General features: G+C 49.7%; 1 long non-coding RNA gene across 4 annotated transcripts; it reads right to left on the bottom strand.

Annotated features, from left to right (window-relative positions):
• Positions 1-233: 233 nt before the first annotated feature.
• Positions 234-8,140, bottom strand: LOC111824542. Of its 4 annotated transcripts, XR_002827637.1 has the most exons (6): positions 7,950-8,140; positions 7,202-7,296; positions 5,341-6,229; positions 1,531-1,998; positions 1,222-1,333; positions 243-295 (listed from the first exon to the last, which is right to left on the bottom strand). It is a non-coding gene; the product is annotated as an uncharacterized LOC111824542 (long non-coding RNA). The 4 variants fall into 4 exon arrangements; XR_002827640.1 differs by lacking the exon at positions 1,222-1,333 and having other exon boundaries at positions 234-295; XR_002827639.1 differs by lacking the exons at positions 243-295; positions 5,341-6,229; positions 7,202-7,296; positions 7,950-8,140 and adding an exon at positions 2,975-3,209 and having other exon boundaries at positions 306-1,333; positions 1,531-2,112.
• Between the last annotated feature and the right edge of the window lie 432 nt (positions 8,141-8,572).

Raw genomic sequence — 8,572 nt, 5'->3', positions numbered from 1 at the left:
GTCTTTGCATGTCTGGCTGAGGTCTCTGGAGAGGTCTCTTTCACTAAAGACCGTCTTTTCCACGCTGAAGGCCATTCCCGGTTAGGGGAACGCTCTGCGACACCTGGAGACATGCCTTGTGCTCTGCGTGAAGCTGGCGCACACTCAGATGAGGCCCGGCTACGGCAGCGGCTGCTCTCTGACAGGCTCCGGATGGAACTCAGCAGTGGGATCTTGGGATGAGTGTCTGCTCTCTGCATGCCAGTCCTGTGCTCTGAGCCTTGAGACTCACTGCCAGTTGCCATCAGAACGGTGCCTGGTGGAGCATGAAGACCAGGAGGCTCAGCTGCAGGCCACCTGGCCCGCTGGGGGGTGTAGTGCGAGGGTGGTGGGCCCCAGCTCAGGCCGTTGCCGGCTTGCCTAACCTCCCAGGGAGGTCTCTGCTCCCTGGGGTGACACACCCAGGCTGTCCCCCTGCTGGAGGTGCAGGGCATTGAGGTACCAGCTAGATCTCTGCTAAGAAGGGACCAGTGGTGGCCGAGTACAACCGGGCTCTTGCCAGTAACAGGGAATCGGACAGGGTGACCGGGCTGAGCTGGAGCACCTGCGGGAGAACTGCTCCTGGGGAATCGCTGAGCCAACCACAGCTGAAGAGATGCATGCGCAGTGTGCCAGGGGCAGGGGCGGTGCGGGGCCTGCCCTCCGGCTGTGCTCCCTGACCGGCTGCAGGACAGCTTCCTGCTGCAGGGCACGGGCCAGGCCCTCGCACAGGCTGCTTCCAGCAGCGTCTGCACCCGCACAGAAAGGAGAGCCTTCACTGCACGGTTCTGCTTACTGGTTCTTTTTGCTGTTTCTCTTTCTGTGAACCTTGACCTTGCTCAGACCAAAGGTACTTCCGGCCCCTGCTGGGGGCAGGTGGGCTGGGGGTGTTCCTGGGCGCAGAGCTCTGCCTCAGCTCCTCCTGGCCCTTTCCCGCCACCTACAGTTCTTCCCAGAAAGCCTCTCGGGCAGTTTGCAAACTGCATTAGGCGGGGCTTGCTCTACATTACGGAGCTTGGCGCCCTGGTTCCATTACCCCTGCCCCACAGCCCTGGCTCATGTACCACTCCATCATCTGTGTCCTGGGCATCCCGCCACCATTGTGGCACAGTGGGTCCCCGCTAAACACCTGCGGACAAGGTCAGGGGTGTCCCTGGGCCCTGGTTGGAGCAGTGTTGTGTCCACCACGCCCTTGACTCTCACCAGGGGCTGTGTCAAGGCCACACGCGGGCAGCTGGGCCGGCTTTTCCTCATGGCTGGGCTGTGCAGCCCCAGAGCTGGCCTCCAGGCTGCTCCAGTTACAGAGCACTCGGTCCTATTAAGTTGACACATGGAACCAGTCACATCGGGTAATTAGTGTCATGGTGGTGGCAGCAGCCTTTGTCCACTTCTACAGAGTCGCCCACTAAGGCCTGAAGGGGGGGGGGGGCTGCACTGATGACTCACATATCTGCGCCTCCTTTCTGAAGCTGGAAGGGAAACTCTCCAAGTGCCTTAACAGTAACTTCTTACCTGAAGTGAGAGGAAGCATCTGAGGGGTCTGTTTCTAGAAGAACCTCTTAGAGAACCCGGGGCCCGCCAGGCTCCTGCCCAGCTTCCCGCTGCGGCCTGTGGAGAAACTGCCCGTGTCCCCTGCTGCCCCTCCTCAGCCGGCAATGCCATCCCCTGGGCACAGAGGCCTTCGAGGCTCATGTTGGGATTTTACTCTCCTCCAGCCGTTTCTGGGGAAAATAATGGACTGGGCCTTTTTGGACATTCTGTTTCTGGAGCAAAATGTCCCTCTTACCCCCGTCCTTCCTGGGTGACCCGGCTTAGAACAGGACACCCATTCGTGGCAGTTTTCAGAGATGATTGTAAACTCGTCTGTTTCTGGGGCTGGATCTGCTGATGGCAGGAAGCATGGAGTCCCCAGCTCCGAGGCAGCCGGCTAGTCATGGAGGTGTGTCCGGGCCTCAGATACCTTGAGTTTTCATATTTGTCCTTGGGAGAGTGATGTAAGGTTACAATGGGGAAAGATATTCAATCTTCAATACTAGGTTTTAAAAAGAAATCTGCTGTGTTGATATGTACCTAGAGGCAAAGATTATGGTGAAACTGAAAGGAAATACAGAGACAATTAGCATTCAAAGAAGAAAAAAAACAATGCCTGTGACTTGTCAATGTCAGCGTGACACGGTGAAAGACGATGCTAGCCTCAGAGTCCGGCCTAGGGTCAGCACCCAGAGCCGAAGCTCCCGCACAGAGAGCCCGCCTGGCCCCACATAGCGGGGCCCATCACCAAAGGGCTGCGCCTTGCTCAGGGAGAGCAAGCCCTAGGCCCTGGCCTCTCTCTCAGTGAGGCTCTGCCCTGATATCACTCCCTGGCCTTTCTCTCCGAAAGTCCTAGCCAGGCACAGGGCCCCAGCACCCTTGGCCCTGGGGCCTCTCTTAGAACATTCGAGAACGTGAAGAAGCTACCCTAGAGGACAAGCCCCATAGGGACCCCGGCTCCCTAGTGGACTGGAGGGGCCAGATTTCCAGTCTCTGGCTGAGGTCCACTTGGGCAGCAGTGGTGGCTTGCGTCCCCTCCTTAGGCCTAAGCAGTCCTAGCCTTGAGGGGCAGATAGTGAGGGTAAGGGGCTGTCCTCACGCTGAGGATGGCCTGTGACTTATCCACAAAGGGCTCTCTGGGTTTCAGAAAAGTAGTGCTTAACCATGGGCCACTGTTACCAGGCAACCAGCTGTCCACTGTGACCTGGGTGAGAGGTCACTCACGGAGCCTAAAGAGGCCACACACAGGAGACCACATGAAGGTGAAATGGTTCACACATGACGGGATCTCGGAGGATCAGAGCCGAGAGATAAGAGCTGGCCCTCCTGCCAGACAACCAATCCCTCTTTCAGCCTAGACTTGTGGGCGCATGGAAGGCTCCCTATGACCTGCTGACAGAGGAAGCAAAGTCGTGGCCTGGCTTACCGGTGACTCTGCATGATGTCAATATCCAACAGGAAACTGGACGGCTGCGCTACAAAGGACCATTCGGGATGTTTGTGAAGGACAGTGGGTAATGAACCCATCACGATGGGCAGAGATTGGGCCGTTCACCTCCTCATTCACCTTGAAGATCTCCTACCTGCAGACTTTTTCCATGGCGGTCACCGTAGGGGAAAAAGCATGAGTGAGGATACGATGGCAAAGGAGTTCCAATACAAGGATGCCATCAGTGAGGATACGATGGCAAAGGAGTTCCAATACAAGGATGCCATCCTGTGAGTGTTGAGCACAAACAGGCCAGCCTGGTGCTGTATTAAGTTGTACAAGTTAATATAATGTCATTAACTACATGATCTCCCAATATTTAATAATGGGATAATTTTAAAAGAATCTTTGTCAGTCTTCCTCTTGTTTTTGAAAGTAAGAGACATTCCTCTGTTTTCGAATAATGCCAGCATAGTTTTGTTTACTTGCCTCTGTTCATTAAGGATCATGGAAAGCCTCTGTTAAGATTGAGCAGTAGCAGGTGTGCTTAGGGCGTCAGCCATCAGACAGTTATTGAGGAAGATGGCTAGGAAAATAAAAGACAATCATTAAGAGAAAACAAACACCAAGTTCTATTCCAGAGTCCATTCAAGACAATCTCTAAATATTGGGCTACAGCATCACTAAACAGAGGAGTGAGGATCGCTATCCAATGTGTTTTTAGTTTGTAGTTTCCATATCTCTGGTGATGACATACATGTCTGAGTGGTCCGCAACAGCAGACATGGATGTTTTCCTTGATTTATATCCAACCGCAACAGCAGACATGGTTGTTTTCCTTGATTTATATCCAAGACACCAGATTCAGCCAAGCCAAAGATGTGAGAAAACTGGGAAGGTTCATGGTAGAGTTATTGTTCATGGACTGGGAAAATGTGCAAGAGGAAACACACAAGGACGATAACGGCAGTGAGCAAGAGGAAACACACAAGGACGATAACGGCAGTGAGCTCTCCTGCAGCAGCTGCCACCTCGACTAGACACAAATCCCAACAGGACACTAAAGGTGAGGGGCAGAGTGCGACCCTTGAGGAAGTGTGCTACCCTTTACAAGAGCCATGTGAATTCTGTGATTTACAGAAGCAGGGAAACATGGATTATGTACGGAAATAATTAATGGTGGAGGGACAATGTTCAAAGAAATATACATTGTGATGAAAAGGAATTTAATAATTTGGGCCAACAAGACAGAGACTGTGCATTTATATCTGCAGCTTGGGTCATTATCAAAGTCGTAGAAAGTTTATTGAGATGGTGGGCTGAAAAAGACATCCAAAGATGGACCCAAAATTGTAACATGGAAATGCCCACTGATTCCTGCTCTAATATAGAAGAAGAAATGCTTTGGTTGGCCCATTGGCTGATAGCCCCTTTTCAGAAAGTTTTATCTGAGTAACTATCTCTTTGGGGGAAACAATGAACTAGATAATTCAGCGACCACAGGAAAATGGTTATGAACAGAAATTGGTCTCAGAATCCAAAATAATACTATAGCCCTCACTAAGACTAGGAGCTTCAAGGGTCAGGTGACCAGTGAATTTTTGCTCAGGTCCATTTTGAAATAGGTCCAAATTTGATCTCACCCATTCTGTGGTTGCTCCTGGTTGTAAAATGCATAACTGAAATACCTATAGCAGCGGAATTATCCCACACACTCATCACCGATGAGTCAAGGCAACTGTGGAGAGAAAGTCTAAACCAATCCATAAGAACTGCCTGTAACTGTGCAAGTATTAAGTTAGAAGCTGTACCATCTGCCTGATGAATATGAGAGATTTGTGCCAACATGAAGGATTTGAAAGATTCAGGAGTGTGGATTTGGGCACATCCTCATTACGCTTTTGGTTTGTTTTGAGAGAAAGAAGGAGGAAGAGAAGGAGGAGGAGATTGGACAGGAACCAGAAAGAGAGGAGGAAAAGATGGAGGAGTAGAGGAGGAGGAAAAAAAGTTTAGAAGAAATAGAAAGAATAAGAAAAGGATGAGCCCTGACCGGTTTGGCTCAGTGGATAGAGCGTCGGCCTGCGGACTCAAGGGTCCCAGGTTCGATTCCGGTCAAGGGCATGTACCTTGGTTGCAGGCACATCCCCAGTAGGGAGTATGCGGGTTACTTTGCTTGAGCAACTTCAAAGTCCCCATCACCTTGTACCATATCCCTTTCCCTTTCTCTCTGTAAAAAATCAATGGAATATGTTTAAAAAAAAAAAAGAAAAGAAAAGGATGAGAAGCAAGAGGAGGAGGAGTAGGAGATGGAGAAGAAAGAGAGAGAGGAGAAGACACAACTTGGAAAGTGGCAGTGTACTCACCGATTCTTTAACTACAGGAGACCCTATGCTGCTGCTGTACCATGTGGTTACTTTGCTTGAGCAACTTCAAAGTCCCCATCACCTTGTTCCATATGCACCTACAGTGCAGGCAAATGCCTCCTCCTCGTGTTCCCATAGTTCAATCCAATTTGCCTTCTCTCAGGTGGCAAGGCCCCCACACACCTTCATTATCTTCCCTCAGGGATGAGTCATCTCTACAGGCTGAAGGTCCTCACTGCCCTTTTCTTCCACAGGAAATACTTCTTGCTGGTCAGTTACAATGATGACATTATGCAGAATGGGCCAAGTGAGTGGGACAATACTACTCTAGAGTTGATACACTTTTAGAGTCAGTAGCTGAGGAAGAAATCTGACTGAAATTCAGAATTCTTACTCAGTGAAATATGTTTGTGTTCAGTGCTCTTCTGTGGGGCAAGCGGGTGTCTGAGGTAAACAATGATTGCTGGCATCTGGCCCCTGCTACCAAGATGGAGAACCAGCGCCCAGGGAGCCTCTGGATTTTAGAGGCAGATTACTCCTCAGTTGGGTATATGACTCCATGGAGTGACCTGAAAGTTTGCTTCTTTTGAGTTCAACCCGGAAAAAGACAGGCACTGTCACAGGTGCAGGCTGCTGCGTGTCCCCCTCCATGCACCGCAGCAGACGTGATGCTCCTACCAGTGTCCCCGGCAGATGGGGACTGTGGTTGGGACCTTGGGAAGGCTGGTGTGTGAGTCACAGTGCAGGTGCTCAGGATTCCCCACCCATGAGCATATCCTTGTTTACTTACCTTTGGTTCACTCAGGATGAGATGAAGCCTTGTTCGGACTTGTCAGCAGCAGGTGTGCTGCAGGGTGTTAGCCACCAGACAGTTAATGAGGACTGGTGTCTATGAAAAGAAGAAAAGTAAGAGTTACAAAGCCAATTTCTAACTACAGAGTCCGCCAAACAAGGCAGTTTATGAATACTGGGTGAGAGCATCACTAGATGGAGGAGTGAGGACCGCTGTGCCAATCCAATGGCTCTCCTGGCTTCCATTGTGAATGTCTGTGGTGATGACATAGACCATCTGACAAATTTCTGAGTTGTCCACAGCAGCACACATGGATTGTTTGCATGACTTATAGCCAAGACTCAGATTCAGCACAAAGAGCTTCAGGACATGAGTATATATTTGGGTCAATGATTCCAAGCCAGAGTGAGAAAAATTGGAAAGGTTCGTGGTAGAAAGCTGGCAAATCTGATCGTCAGGGTTCCCTGGGTTGCTGAGAGCTGGGGAAGAGGTAACTAGGGGCCAAGCTGCATAGGTGTCCTGGCTCCCCACGGACCTGTGGGCGGCAATGGCTCCAGCCTCTGGCTGAGTCCATCAGGGCATCGCTGGTGGCTTCCATCCCATTAGTCAAAAGTTGTCCTAGCCAGAGGGGCAAACATTCTGGGTGAGGGGCTGTCATCACCCTGGGGATGGACGGAGATTTGTCCCACAGGATTTCCTGGGTTACAAAGAACAAATCTTAAACATGGGCCACCAAGTTACCGTGCAACCTGAGCTGTCCATTATGACCCGGGTGTGATGTCACTCACAGAGTCATTAAGGGCCCTGCACAGAAGACTACATCAACGAGTGTGGGCCATACCTGATCCAACCTGGGCTGATCAAAGTAGTTATATGAGGTGACGCCTTGGACCCTACGGTCAAACAAGGAGTCCCTTTCTCTACCTAGACCTGTTCACTCATGAAAAGCTCCCTGTGGCCTGTTGACATTGAAGCCGTCACGGCCTGTCCTCCTGATGGATTTGTATGATGTTGATAAGCAATGTTATTTCCTTCTGGAATAATATGAGTACATTTCTCCGTACTTACCTTTTCCTCACTAATATCAGTGTGAGCTTCTGTTAGGACTGGGCAGTAGCAGGTACGCTGTAGGGCCTTAGGCATCAGTTCATGAGGAATTGTATCTATAAAAAGAAAAGGAAATCATTCATTCAGTGTTAAAAAACAAGTTCTAATCCAGATTCTGCTCAAGACACTTAGTAAATATTGGGCTATGGCATGTAACACTAAGTGGAGGAGTGGGGGCTGTGGTGGCAATCCAGTGGGGTTTCTGAGTTCTCTTTCCATGTCTGGGGTGATGACACAGACATTCTGAAAGTTTTCTGAGTGCTCCAGAACAGTGGACATGGATGGTTTACTTGATTTGTATCCAAGAGATCTAATTCAGCATGAAGAGATCAATTTTGTCCCAGGTTTCAAGCCAGATATGAGAAAAACTGGAATGGATCATGGCAGTGTTATAACCCACACAGGAGGAAAGTAGAATAATTAAGAATTTGCCAGGGAACAGAAGAGGAAGCACACCAGAGTAACAAAGACAGTGAGCTCTTCTGCTATAGTTGCTACCTTGATTAGACTCAAATCCCAGCAGGTCCCTAAAGGTGAGGGGAGAGTTTGGCTTCTGAGGTGGTGTGCTACTCTATGTGACATGTAAATGCCCACTCTCCCTTGTTTTAAATTATGAAGAAGCAGTTCAAAAGTTTATGGTGGTGGTAATGTTGGAGTTGATTGGTAATGTGAGTCCTATTGCCCATCTGGGAGTGCCCACATGACATACCTTTCACCAATGCATGGGGAACTATATCGATGACTGGAAACAGCATATTTGAAGAGCTGCATGAAGATTCTTCTATGAAAACCAGACCTTGGGAACTGCACCCTCTCAATGGGAAAGTCCAAATGTGATGAGAGACATTGAACCCCAGAGGCAGGGGCACTGGGCCCTGTCCAGTCACTGAACTCACGGTGTATCTGATCAGCCTGAAAACAGCAAATCCAAGCAGGATCTAGTGAGTCTGACTGGCCCTGACGTACAGTGTTGGCTAAAGAGTCATCTGTTCCTAGCGGTGGGGAGAGGAAGCTCACGGCATTGTTGCTCCATCTAGTGAAGCAGAAATGTCCCCATGAGTCCCAGGACCCAGCAGCCTAGGCCCTGTGCCTAATTATCTGAGATTCAAAGGAAGCCTATTGCCTAATACAGGTAAATTATATGAAAATTTATTGTCCACAGAAAAGATCTATTCTAATAGAGCCACAGCTACTTATTTACATAGAGTCAAGACTGTTATCTAATAATGAGGAGAGGCTTGGAGTTTCTGCAGAAACCGTAAGCCATTGAGGCTCTGGCTGTTACAGAAACAGCTTGCTGACCTCTGACCTAGGATTCCCTTTATAATCATT

The sequence above is a fragment of the Myotis lucifugus genome, unplaced genomic scaffold (genome assembly GCF_000147115.1).
Source record: "Myotis lucifugus unplaced genomic scaffold, Myoluc2.0 scaffold_2090, whole genome shotgun sequence".
Classification (NCBI taxonomy): domain Eukaryota; kingdom Metazoa; phylum Chordata; class Mammalia; order Chiroptera; family Vespertilionidae; genus Myotis; species Myotis lucifugus.
The sequence above is the reverse complement of the archived record's forward strand: the minus strand, read 5'-3'. Positions and strand labels throughout refer to the sequence as shown.